This window comes from Melanotaenia boesemani, chromosome 20, assembly GCF_017639745.1.
Source record: "Melanotaenia boesemani isolate fMelBoe1 chromosome 20, fMelBoe1.pri, whole genome shotgun sequence".
NCBI classification, from domain to species: domain Eukaryota; kingdom Metazoa; phylum Chordata; class Actinopteri; order Atheriniformes; family Melanotaeniidae; genus Melanotaenia; species Melanotaenia boesemani.
In genome coordinates, this window is record NC_055701.1 from 5,999,355 (window position 1) to 6,011,789 (window position 12,435).

A 12,435-nucleotide genomic window follows, 5' to 3' on the forward strand; every position below is an offset into this window, starting at 1 on the left:
GAACTGGCCTGCCTGCAGTCCAGACCTCTCACCAACTATTATTTGATGCATCATAAAGAACTGTATAAGATCCATAACTGATGACTAAGTCCTATGACAAAAATTGGACAAGATTGCTCTTCAGTTTATTTTTCTGCTATATTTTTCATTGGTCATTTTTACAGGCTTGTAATATTCATTGGTTTATATTACCCATTTTCAAACCTCCGCAGACTGTCCATTTTCTTGTTTAGATTTGAGACATCTTTATGTACTACTTATTAACACTTGTGCTGCTAAATATATTTTGTTAAAAGTTTCGCAAAGAAATACTGTGTTTGCTCAGGCATTATTTCAATCTCTTGCAGCCAAAGACTGCAAGGGGCTGGAGAAAAGACAGAATGAACAGAATAGAAAAGGAGGGTGACGGGAAGAAAAAGGAGATAATAGGGCTTACAGAAAGACAGGCCAGACACCCAGGAAGGAGCAGGTAGGTAAAGAAAAACAAATGTTTATTGTAGTGAAGTGTGAGACCTGAAGAAACCAAGTTAAAAAATAAAAATAACTTAAAAAACTTAAACTTAAAATAATTAAAGCAGAGATGGTGGTGATGTGGCAGGAAAAAACTGGCTCGTGGATAGTTAACTCCTGTCTGAACTGGGATTTTTTATGAAAAAAAAAATTCAATTCTAGCTTATGAAGGTAGACTGAGGTGATCTATGGCAGGTGAGTCAAATTTCCCATTAGCACCACCACCACACCAAGCAGGATGTTCCAAGCCACACAAGAAGCAAAAATAGAGACACAACAAAAAAAAAAAAAAGCTTAACAAACATGATTCCTGACAGATAGAGATACACCAGATAGAAAGCAACATCATCAGCTGTTCAATCAAAACAAACAAACAAAAAAACATAAGCAGCAGCTACACCTGTAGCTTTCCCCGGTTTATGAAAAGTGAAATTAGCCAAATAAAAATAAATTATTATATCAGTACAACAGCATTTGATTATGATATTTAAAGTTTACTGGAATATGACTAGTGCTGATGTTTCTATATAATCTAAAATAAAAATCACAAATGCATGTTTTTATATTTGCATTGTTGCTCTCTGTTTAGTAAAATAGCACAACAACTTAAGGCCTTTGCGAGCTAAATGTTTGGAAACAATCCAGTGTCACCAGTAGGAGGTGATGCATGTTTGTATTTTCTTTTCTTGGAGCTCGTAGTTTGCACGAGCAGGAGTAGGCATGTTTCTAGAGCATATAGACACGCTCTTATAGAAACATAATTTTTCCAGCAAAAAGAGCACTCACTGAAAGTCGATATGATGTTGCCTTGACAGACAACATTAGCAAAGTGCCGTCAAAAATAAAAAAGGTGTTAAACTGCTAAACAAGGCGGTTCCTCACACTGCAGCTTTTCACTGACGTGCACGTTTTAAGCAAACCTGTTCAGCTACAGAAGGAAATTCACAACCAGATGAGACATTTTACAAATTAATGCCTTATCACATGATTAATCACGACTGAGTAAAATTTGGGAAAAGGATTAATACTTTTTATATACGGTGGGCAGCAAAATAACAACAATAATTAATGAGGGGGAAAATCTGTCATTTTGTATGAGCAAGCATGATTTTTCTTTGACAGCTAAAGCTGAGGAGAAAAATCTGTTCCACTAAAACACTAACAAAGCCTTGGTTGGTATATAATTTTTCTGTCATTGTCAACTAGCCACTGACATTTTTTGCCTAAAATCTTAAAGCACTCCCTCTGCATGGTTCTATCATTGTTGTTTTCTTGCAAATGCTGCCTCTTACACATCTATTACAAGAGTAAACTATGTGTTTCTAAGAGGATTTTTGACTTCACCTCGATTTCTGCTTTTTTTTTTCTTTAGGTCACCCCTTGATGGACATGTTAGTGTGGTAAAGACATATTACCTGTTTAACTGATTTGATGCAGAATTGATAGATTTAAGGACAGTAGGTTGAATATCTGTATACACACACACACACACACACACACACATATATATAAACTCTTCCCTCACCCAACCTCCCATCTTTCCCTGGGTAGTGTCATGCTTCGGATGGGTGGACTCAAAAATACTCAGTTTCCCAGGGATGGGTTTAAGATATTTATTGTACAGAGATGAATACTGAAAATGTGCGCTCCGGCTTTTCTCCGCTCAGGGTCTGTGGACACACAAGACGGCAGTTAGAAGGCAGGCTGCTGATGAGAACTCAAAGAGGGAGTATGAGGTAACGTACCAGCAGTGGAATCCAACAGGGCACAGAATGTTTCATCCAGTGAACAGAGAAGGGCCGCCGGGAGGTTGACTGCGGGAGGAAAAGCTGCCGAACAGAGGAGAGGTTAGAGGAGGGATACAGGTTTCTGGCAGGGGCCCAGAATAAGAGGACACAGAGGCCGGGATGGCTAGTCCTGTCTTGGGGTGCAGATAGTTCAGTCCGTAATCCAAAATCCAATCCTAAAGACAATCCAGGGGTCAGAAAGCCAAGATATCCAAATAATAAATCAGGGCAGAGTACCAGACAGGGAGCAGGCAGAACCAAAATCCAGGTCAAAATCCGGTCAACCAGGTCAAAATCAGGTCAACGTCAGGCGGGTAGGAAGGCAGGAATATACAGGCTGGAAACGTGCAGGGAAGAACCAAGACGATCTGGCACTGGAGGGATGTCACAGAGCTGTATATATAGGGCTTGGTACAGGTGTAGTGCATCAGCCCTAATCAAGAGCTGGTGGAGATGAGGCGTTCAGGGCAGCTGGAAAAACTGAGCCCCACACCACAGATCATGACAGGTAGGCTGGGTGGCTATTCATCTCAAGCTCGTGTCCTCTACCAGATGGTTCCTATGTTGTATCTTAGCTGTTCCTAGGACTGTACTCTTCTGGATGGAGATGTCTGATGTTTCTCTGTTGGAGACAGTGTGGGGGAGACGGCCCCCAGTGCTTCAATGACCACTGGCACTGCTGTTGCTTTCACCTTCCAGGCTTTCTCCAGCTCTTCCTTGAGTTTGTGATATTTCTCCAGTTTTTTGTTTGAAGTTGGAGTACCTGGAGAGAACCCAGACAAGCATATTGGATATGCAAATTTAGTTTTTCTCAGCAAGACCACTATATGTATGTATATATATATATATATATATACTCTAAACATACAGTTACTGCAGCTAAATACGGATTTAACTGATATTCTTTCAATGTCTATGTGCACTGGCAAATTAAAGTTTTTCTTCAAAAGACATTTTCTCTGTTCTCATGCGATAAAGTCATTCTCAACTCATTCTAACTAAACATTAACAGCTGCAAGGGTTACCAGGAGACAGGAGATCCTGTGAGGAAATTTTGCTTCCAAGACTTCTTTTTGCATCAAAATGTGCTATTGAAATATACGTTCTGACACAGCTTTGCTTGGATAAACTGGCATTTGTTTGAAATCTTCTCCATTTTGACTGTTAATTCTATATCAAATAATTAGAAAATCTTTCACAATCTCTTAAAAAATGAAAAAATTTGAAGGCCTCAGTGGCTTCTTCCAATCTTGGTATGATGGTACCACACATATTAAAAAGAACGAAAGACCACTGAAGTCAGCTTTAAGTCAGGTTCAATCTTTGATTCTGGATAATGAATTCTAATAAATCCACCTTCTATTTCCATGTGACAGCTTTCTGTTTGTAGATGTTTTAACGATCACGTGTGGGTGATAATAGCACTGTGTCTGACTTTTAAAGTAGCCACACTGGTTGCCCCAGTGCAGCAATTAATGTAAATGAGGCTAACCAGTTCTTTGCCAGGTTTGATGATGTTCATTGTTCTGCTTCTCACGAGAGCAACTGGTCATCTTAAACAGAACTGTACTGATGACACAAGTCCAGCTATTGTCTTGAGTATGGACGATGTCCAACAGCAGCTAAAAAGTCTCAATCAGAATAAATCAGCAGCCCCTGATGGTGTGCACCCACGCACTCTGAAAGTTTATGCTGATCAGCTGTCAGCTATTCTGCATTTTATCTTTCCTATGTCCATGTCTACATCTAAAATTCCAGCAGCATGGAAAACATCATGTATAATTCCCATTCCCAATTTGAGAAGCTCTCTGTCTAACCTTAGACCCATAGCTCTGACCTCACACATTATGAAATGCTTAAAAAGACTTGTTCCGGGTCATCTGAGTAGTCAACTCTCAGCTTTCAAGAAAGGGGTGGGAGTGGATGATGCATTGCTATACATGCTTCAGAATGTCTACAAGCGTCAGTAAACCACTGCTAAATCAGTAAGGATTCTGCTTTATGATTTTTCCAGTGCATACCATTCAGCCACACATTTTAGCCAAAAAGCTAATTAATTTTAAACTTCATAACAAAACTACTGCAAGGATTTTAAATTATCTTCTGTCCCGTCCTCATTATGTCAACCTTGGTAGTAAGCAGTCTGATACTTTTTAACAAATATAGGAGCTCCACAGGGAACAGTTTTATTCCCTTTTTTATTCTCTCTGTACACGGCTGATTACAGGATCAGTCAGCCATCCTGTGTGCTGCAAAAGTACTCAGACAATACTGCACTTGTGGGTCTGCTGACCCGAGGCAATGACTGTGCCTACAAATGAGAGGTGGAAGCAATTGTCAGCTGGTGTGATGCAAACTATTTAAAATTGCATGTCAAGAAGACAAAAGAGATTATTATTGATTTTAGGAGGAAGAAAGAGGACCTCTCATTAAGGGTTATCAAAATGAGGTGCTTGAATCCTACACATACCTTGGTGTTGTTGTGGATGATAAATTAAATTTTAATAAGAATGCAGAGGTGGTCTTCAGGAAGGTTCAGACAAGGCTCTTCTTTTTGAGGAAACTCAGATCTTTTAATGTGAGCAGAAACCTTCTTTATGTGTTTTATCAGGGAATTTTTGCCAGTGTTATTTTCTATGCTGCGTTGTGTTGGGGGAGCAGGTTAACAACTTGATTCAAAAAGCTGGGGCTGTGATTGGCATCACCCCTGTCCCTCTGGACTTCACTCTGGCAAAAAGGAGGTCCAAATTCCTTGAAAACCGTCCTCTACATGATGTTTTTACTAGTATCTTATCTTATCTTATCTTATCTTATCTTATCTTATCTTATCTTATCTTATCTTATCACACTACACATTAAAAATCCTACACAGGAAAATAATTCAATCTTTAAAGTTCCCTTTTTCTTTACAACAAAGCTGTTTCATCTTTCCTTAATACTTATTGTGTTTCCCTTTTAGAAAATAATTTCCCCTTGCTTCCCTGCTGAGGAATGGATGCAACAATAAGTAGCCAGTAGATGGTGCAAGAGACCACATAAAACACATTTCATCTGCAAACCTCTGATGGCAGACACATCTCAAATTAAATACAAACAGATAAAATCTAGTTGATTAATAATTAGGGCTGCCTTATGGTGTGGTGTTAGCCCTGTCAGCTCACAGTAAGGTTTATGTGTCCAGTCTCAGCAGGATTTAAGCAGCGTTTGCATATTCACTGTGCTTTTGTGGGTTCTCTCCAGGATTCTCCAACTTCCTCCCACAGTCCAAAAAAAATTTTTTTTTAGGTTGATGGGAGAATCGAATTTGACTGTAGGGATGAATGTGGGCTTGCATGGTTGTTTGTGTTTTGGCTCTGAGGAAAACTGGAGTAGTGGGCATTTAGATGGATAACAAAATGAAAACTGGAGAGGTAGAGCCAGGTAGGTTGTTAGGCCAAGGGGAGGAACTGGGATTAGGTCTAATTCTTGACGCATTTTTCCCATCTGACCCATGTTAGTCATAAATGTTTAAATAATATAACCAAAGCTTAGCTAGTTATGAATTATTGAACATTTTAAAATGTGTTTAAACTCTTTCCTACCATAATATTAATTTTTGAATACATGACTGTATTTGACTAATGTTTTTTGGCTGTCTTGTGTTTTGGGAAATGCCTTTTTTTTTCCAGAATCCTAAAATTGTCACTCAGATGTTTAACGAACTGGTTGCTTTGCACGTCATGTTTTAAAGTTGATGCATATTAAACAAGTACTGTAGAAGAAATGCAGAGGTAAGTGTTCATTTGACAAAAGGTTGTCAGTTTTAGCTGCAACATTTCCTTTGTGCTGTTCGTTACTGTTATCAAGATATGGTTTCAATAATTAAAAAAAATCATATTACAGATGCATTTAAAACTCTGTATAGGATTAAATGTGACAAATCTGTTAATCAAAATGGATAATCTGGAATTAATCTTAGAGTACATCTAAATAGCATTTGAACCAACACACCACATGTGCTTACACCTAAGAATTGATGTCATTGACTTGTTTTTGTCTTGGAAATACACAAAAGTTGAAAAATCACTTGTCAAAATTAAAAGCAAAACATGTATTAGCACAATATGCAGGTATAACATTTTATTTTTTACATTTATTTAAAGAATCTTTTAGATAATTTTTCCTGAAGGTTTAAAATTTTGAGAAACTGGGGAACTGTCAAATTAATCTATCTATTTATCTATCTATCTATCCCTTCCTTCAGTGTCTGTCTCATGAATTAAATACTTTGAAGTCTGAGAAATCATTAAGAATATTAAAGCCTGCCTCGTTTCGTCTTCAGCTTTTCTTAACAGATGTGATAAAAGAAGATTTCCTCATGAAGGACTCTGAAAGAAACTCTGTGCTTTTTATGTTTTGATATTGCTTCATGTAAAAGTTGTACTTTTCTGACTTGTGTGTCAGTTCCTTGCACATGTACAGAGAAATGTCTGAAACAGAGTTATGTGTGCCTCTTATTTATTTGTCATCATGGGCAATTCACTAAATAAAACAAATACTGTTACAACACAAAAAATGTATTATTTTCCAAAGCAGTTTTGGCCACATGTTATGTACATCTTATGTCATAAGAAAAAAGTCCTCCTCATTTCAACATTTCCTCCATTTTAATAGTTAAAAAAATTTTTAATGTTCAGATCAAACCACCATCACTTTTGTCATTATTTGCAAAAGAAAAACTTCTCAACAATAAATAATACTATAAAAATGTACACAAAAAATTAACAGTCCACCACGAATTAAAACAATGAACAGATAGGTTGTTTAGGGACAGGAAATGTGAGAGAAGGGTTTTCTTCTTCGCAAAAAAAGTGACGGTCCATACAAGTTACAGAAAAAGCTGATCATCTATACATTGACACTAGCAAGATAACAAACTGGTTGTTTCTGGTATATTTCATTTTGTACAAAGTAGGGAGAGTCATCTTTACAAGTCAGCATCATTGTCTTAACTGTGGAGATTATACAAGCAAGAGTTAAGGCAACTTTTCTTTTGTTTTTGAAAAATAATATGTAGTTGTTTTATGTTTTATTTTTGTCTGGTGACCTCTTGTTTCTATTCAGTTTGGAGTTAGTGTTTGCATAATCCAGGCTGTTATTCAGGCCTTTAGTCTGTCATCAAAAAAAAGGAATGCTGGAGATTTGTCACTAGTCTGGTTGCTATCACGAAGACTGGTTCCAAGTGAGAATTTCCTTCCATAACTTCAGTGTCTGCTTCAGTACAGTGTATTTGCCGCATCAGAACATCAAAGGTCAGGCTAGAAACACTCATAAGTGGCCATTTTCTTTGCCTCTGTAAGAGTAAGAAGATCTCAAACAGGAGAAAACAGTATGCATGATAATGATTAGTGGTAAGTTTCTCATCTAAATCTAAATGAATATCTCCTCTTTAAGTCAATAGGATTTAGATTTGTTGCAAAAAGGAAGGTTCAGGCCAAGGCCACCAAAACTATTATTAATGGTTGTCTTAGGAGTACATTTAAAAGAATGTTTCAACATTGTAGAAAATATGTGAAGTATTTTTCCTGCAAAAACAGAATAGCAGAGAAAACCATTTTTAATTAGTTCTGTATAAACGTGGTGTCAGGAGACTGCTAGCCAAGTTAGCTAACTGCTAAAAGTTAAACTAGCCAAGTCTTTAGTCTTTATCCTAAGCAAGCCAGTAGCTAACAGTAGCTCTTTGCAAGGCAGTAAGAATTAATTCCCCAAGAGGTTCTTGCCATATGTTTTTGATTTTGTGGGCACAAAGAAAATATTATGTCCTAAGGGTGTCATAAAAGCACCTTGGCGAGACAGATAGTGCAGAAAGTCTCAATTTCAAATCCCTTCTCACTCCATCAAAATGCCATTTCTCCCCTTTCGAGCAGCAAATATCTCTCAGTGCTGCAGTGCTGGAACCAGCAAATGAAATAGTTTAATTCAGTACTGTGACTGATTGTCACTACAATTACTAATGTAAGGTATAGACCTCACCAAGTGACACATTGGGTCTATTTTAGTCCTGCCTTGGCATCAGCTTTTAGCATATCAGGTAAACATGGTGAAATAGTGCATTTCTGGATTATCATCCAATGCACTAGATTAGAGTTACAAGCATGATCTGTCTTTTCATGAATCTATCAAAGTTGTTTTAGTGCCCAAAAGTTAACAGAAAATTATGTTGTGTAACACAAATATTAACAGTAAGTTAACAGCAAGTAAGATAAAACAAAGGAAAACATTAAAAGTGCTGCCCAAAGCATAAACTGTATATAAGAAATGGATACGGCCGTCGTGCTCACACCTTTTCAAATTTAGAATTTTTCCATTTTAAATATGTTTAGAGCATGAAGTGATCATATATGGACAATAATTTAAAGCTGGGGAGTAATATAATGAAATGTGATTGGATGAAACACTTGTCTTTGAGGCCTAATTTTTTGGTAATTAGTGATGCATCTAATAATGACCACAATCACACTGATCAGAAAGAGTCGATCTGGTTAATTAAACCATAAAGACTTGTGTGGAAAAAATCTAATCACATAAATATTCAGTAATAGAGAAATTGTGGCTTTCTAAATGGCATTCTGAAGGAATACAAGGTATTCTGGAGTTGCCATAGTTGGTATTACACTTTAAGGGACTTCAACATCAGTTTCATGATTGGTAATGGACTGCTATATCCATCTTTACATCCAGTCTATGATTTCAATATTTCACTGTCCTGTAGCTTTAATAAATATCTTATCCAAGTGCCTTATTAAGATCTTGTTGCTTGGCCATCACTAAACAATCGACAATGACATTTTCCTCTGTTTCTTGTTGATGTGCAGTATTTCAATAACTTATAACAGCAAAGGACACCTTGTGCTTATCTCCGAGATGCCTGTATATTTGACAAAATGGCAGCATTTCACGCCCAGTTCATAAATCACTCTAAGTAAGATAAATGATTTCTTTTCTTGGATATAATCTCTAACTTATGAAAGACTGTACGCATGAATATCTGTAAAGGCATTAGAGAAAAGAATGCCTTTACTTAAAAACAGTGTTATCTGACGGACAAAAGAGAAACAGGACACTAAAAAGACAACATTTTCATCTCCTTTGCTTGCAGAAAAATGAAGCGGCGGCAACGAAGTGCTTAAAGTGACACCAAAGCTGTGTTTTGGCAAGTGGTGAGGGAAGTATAAATGGCTGACTAACAGGCAGCAGATAGAGTTGCACAGTGCTTATTCTGAGTCAACACTGTGAAATCTCAGCCGGGGTCTCTGCTTGCATCTGCCTCCCAGACAGACGCAAAGTTACATTTACAGAGTCTGATGTAAGTATGGACTGTATGTATGTTTATGAGTCAGTTTGGGCCTCATTTAATTATTTAATGTTTCATTGTGACAAAATGAAGCAAAACAACAGCTGCAGAACAAATGTTCAGATATGGTAGGCTTGCAAAGTTAGTACACTTTTCATTGTCTCTTAGTTTGATTTATAAAGTAGATCTGTGGACTAGAAAAAAAAAATACTGCTTTTGACGTTGTTTTATGTTCTCCTGCACCTTCTACTCCTTTGCTAAGTAAGTGCTCGTTATTTTGGCAACTACAAATTATCTGGTCCAGTCTTTATTGAAGTGCTCTTTCCACTGAAAACTATGTTTTGTTTCAACACACTGAGGCCTTTGGCATATGATAATAACTTGTCTTACACTGTTACCCTCTCTATAAAGTGTAAACTAAATGCTGGCTTTGTCTGACTGGGTCTGCAGCTCACGGTATGACTGGATCAGATCAAATAGTTGTGTTTTATCCATTTTAACTGCAGCAAGGGGATGTGCACAAAGCATGACACTGAGTCAAGGATAACACTGTCTTCATTATTTGGCTTTAAATAAATAATAAATGGCAAGATATTAAACTGAATTTTTGGACAAGAAGTAGAAAATAAGTAATTGTGAACAAGAGTCATTCTGCCCAGTCAGTTTTAAACTAACCCTTGACAGGAACATCAGTGGTAATGTATTATAGAGGAGATTAAGTATAGCCAGTTGTAGTGAATACCCACTCACGAAGGTTGCAGAGTCTCCACATTGGCACGCCATACTGGTTGTTTTGGTGGTGTAAAAACCTTGAGATGCTCTCAAACAGCAGCTGGAGCTTCCTGGAGTACTGCTACCAGCACACTCGGCTGTTTAAACTCACAAAGTTTATGAAAATGTCAAAGATGGGAATGATTATCATGACAACCATGTTTTCATTTTTATATTAAGATGCAAGTAAATTTAATAAAGTTGAAGACCTCAGAAGAGATTGCATGATTCCACCTACACACCTTTAGTTTCTGCTGATGTTTAACACTGTCTCCAATTGTCTGATTTGATAGAAATAATTCTCACTGTAACTGAGAGTGATTTTATGAGCAAGGACAGTTTCCCAGCATCTGAAAAACAAAAAATATCAAATTGACTTGTCCTTCAGTCATATCGTACAAACTGTACTCTTGTCTTTTTTAATGCTTGTTTTGAATTACCATCCATCAGAATCACCCTGAACACTTGGTGTCAGGTTGGCAAATGAGGAAAAATAACACTTAGTGTACAAAAATCCCATACCTGTGGTGCAACAAGTTGGACCAAAAGCATTTCACTGTTTTCACAATTATCTCTTCAGGGTTCCTTCACCAATTTTCAAACAGCAGCTTTGAATATTGAACTCAACAAAGAGCCCCATGTTAAAAAAATAAAATAAAAAACAATACAGAGTGCTTGCTTTGAAAAAAAGGGGGAGGATGGGTAAAGTCTGAGGGGCAGTGTGGGCTGAGAGTCTCTAAATGAGGTGAGAAGCAGTGAGGGGGAAGGCTTCCTGTTGCAGGAATAAACCGTCTCATGTTAAGAAGTAAAGAGGTCCTGCTGGCCATGATGTCCAGTCTGAAGACGCTCAGTCCATCAGAGAGAGCGTGTCACCCAGAAGGAGTTCTGGTCGCTCTGCTATGATAGACAACATCATCTTTTCTTGGATTCTTATTGGTCGTCGAAGGCGATTTGTGTTGCTGGTGGACTGGGCAATGGGTGAGGATGACAGCAGTGTTTGTGTGTGCATATGTGTGGAGTGGTGATGGGATTTACAGGGTCGGAGTAGACAAGTGAGTTGATGATGGCACTGCGGTCCTCAAAGCATCCATCTATGAAACAGAGAGGGAGGAGAGTGAGATTCAGTAGCATCACATGAAATTTTGAGTTGTGAGTTTAAAGGTACAGGGTGTGAGCATTACTGACGTCTAGTGGTAAAGATCGGCAGAGAAATGTCTTCAAATGTCAAGCACAGTTGAGCACAGACAAAAATATGTTTTCATTTGAGAGTGGATCCAGTAACCTCAGGTAACTACTTTTGGTGCCTTTTACGCCGTTACTTATCCCAAACGTTGCTCTAGCACCTATTAAACAAATAAAGTACTGCTGTTTTAAAGCTCAGAGGGTTCTCACTTCACACACAGAGTTGTTTGTCTATTTAGAGATAATGTAGTAAAAATGGTGAAAAATATGGCAGCTTCCTTGTATGTAGACCCACAGCAAGTAGATATAAAGGGTTCATTCTAAGAGAATAAAACAATGACAATTATTCTAATAAAGTGATCAGATACCAATATAAAGACAATTTTTAATAATAAATTACATTTTTCTGTCATTGACCCCTGATTTCTTTACACACTTCACCTTTAACCTGGGCGTTTAACTGAACTGTCTTTGTCCAAATATACACATCCAGGAGGGGAAATTAAGTCATTTACTGAAGTATGTTTGATGCTGCAGCATTGTGGATTATATGAGAAAATGTTCAAACATCTTCATTCTGTTGTGATTTTATTGGCACAGGGGAAATCGCTTGAACATTCATCTTTCTGTATTCTTCCACATCAGTAATAATAAACAGCTTACTGTTAGATGTCTGTGAGATAACAGAACATAATTCTTCTCATTTCAGCTGGTTTACTCTCACCACAGCTAGCGGTGCATGGGGCTTCATTTCCATCTTTTGTCGTTACTAATTAATCTTATTCAGAGCACTCACCTCATGTTACCACAACCTGAATTGATCTTCAAATTGCTCTTGACTACAATTTCATT

The 12,435-nt window shown here is 37.5% G+C and overlaps 1 protein-coding gene across 3 annotated transcripts in view; it reads right to left on the reverse strand.

Moving 5' to 3' along the window:
- Positions 1 to 10,577: 10,577 nt before the first annotated feature.
- The window catches only part of sobpa (sine oculis binding protein homolog (Drosophila) a), a 51,769-nt gene continuing 49,911 nt past the window's right edge, over positions 10,578 to 12,435 (reverse strand). For all 3 annotated transcript variants that reach the window (XM_041971300.1, XM_041971299.1, XM_041971301.1), the window contains one exon: positions 10,578 to 11,492. The gene's annotated coding sequence lies outside the window, so the exon portion shown is untranslated. The remainder of the gene's footprint in view (positions 11,493 to 12,435) is intronic.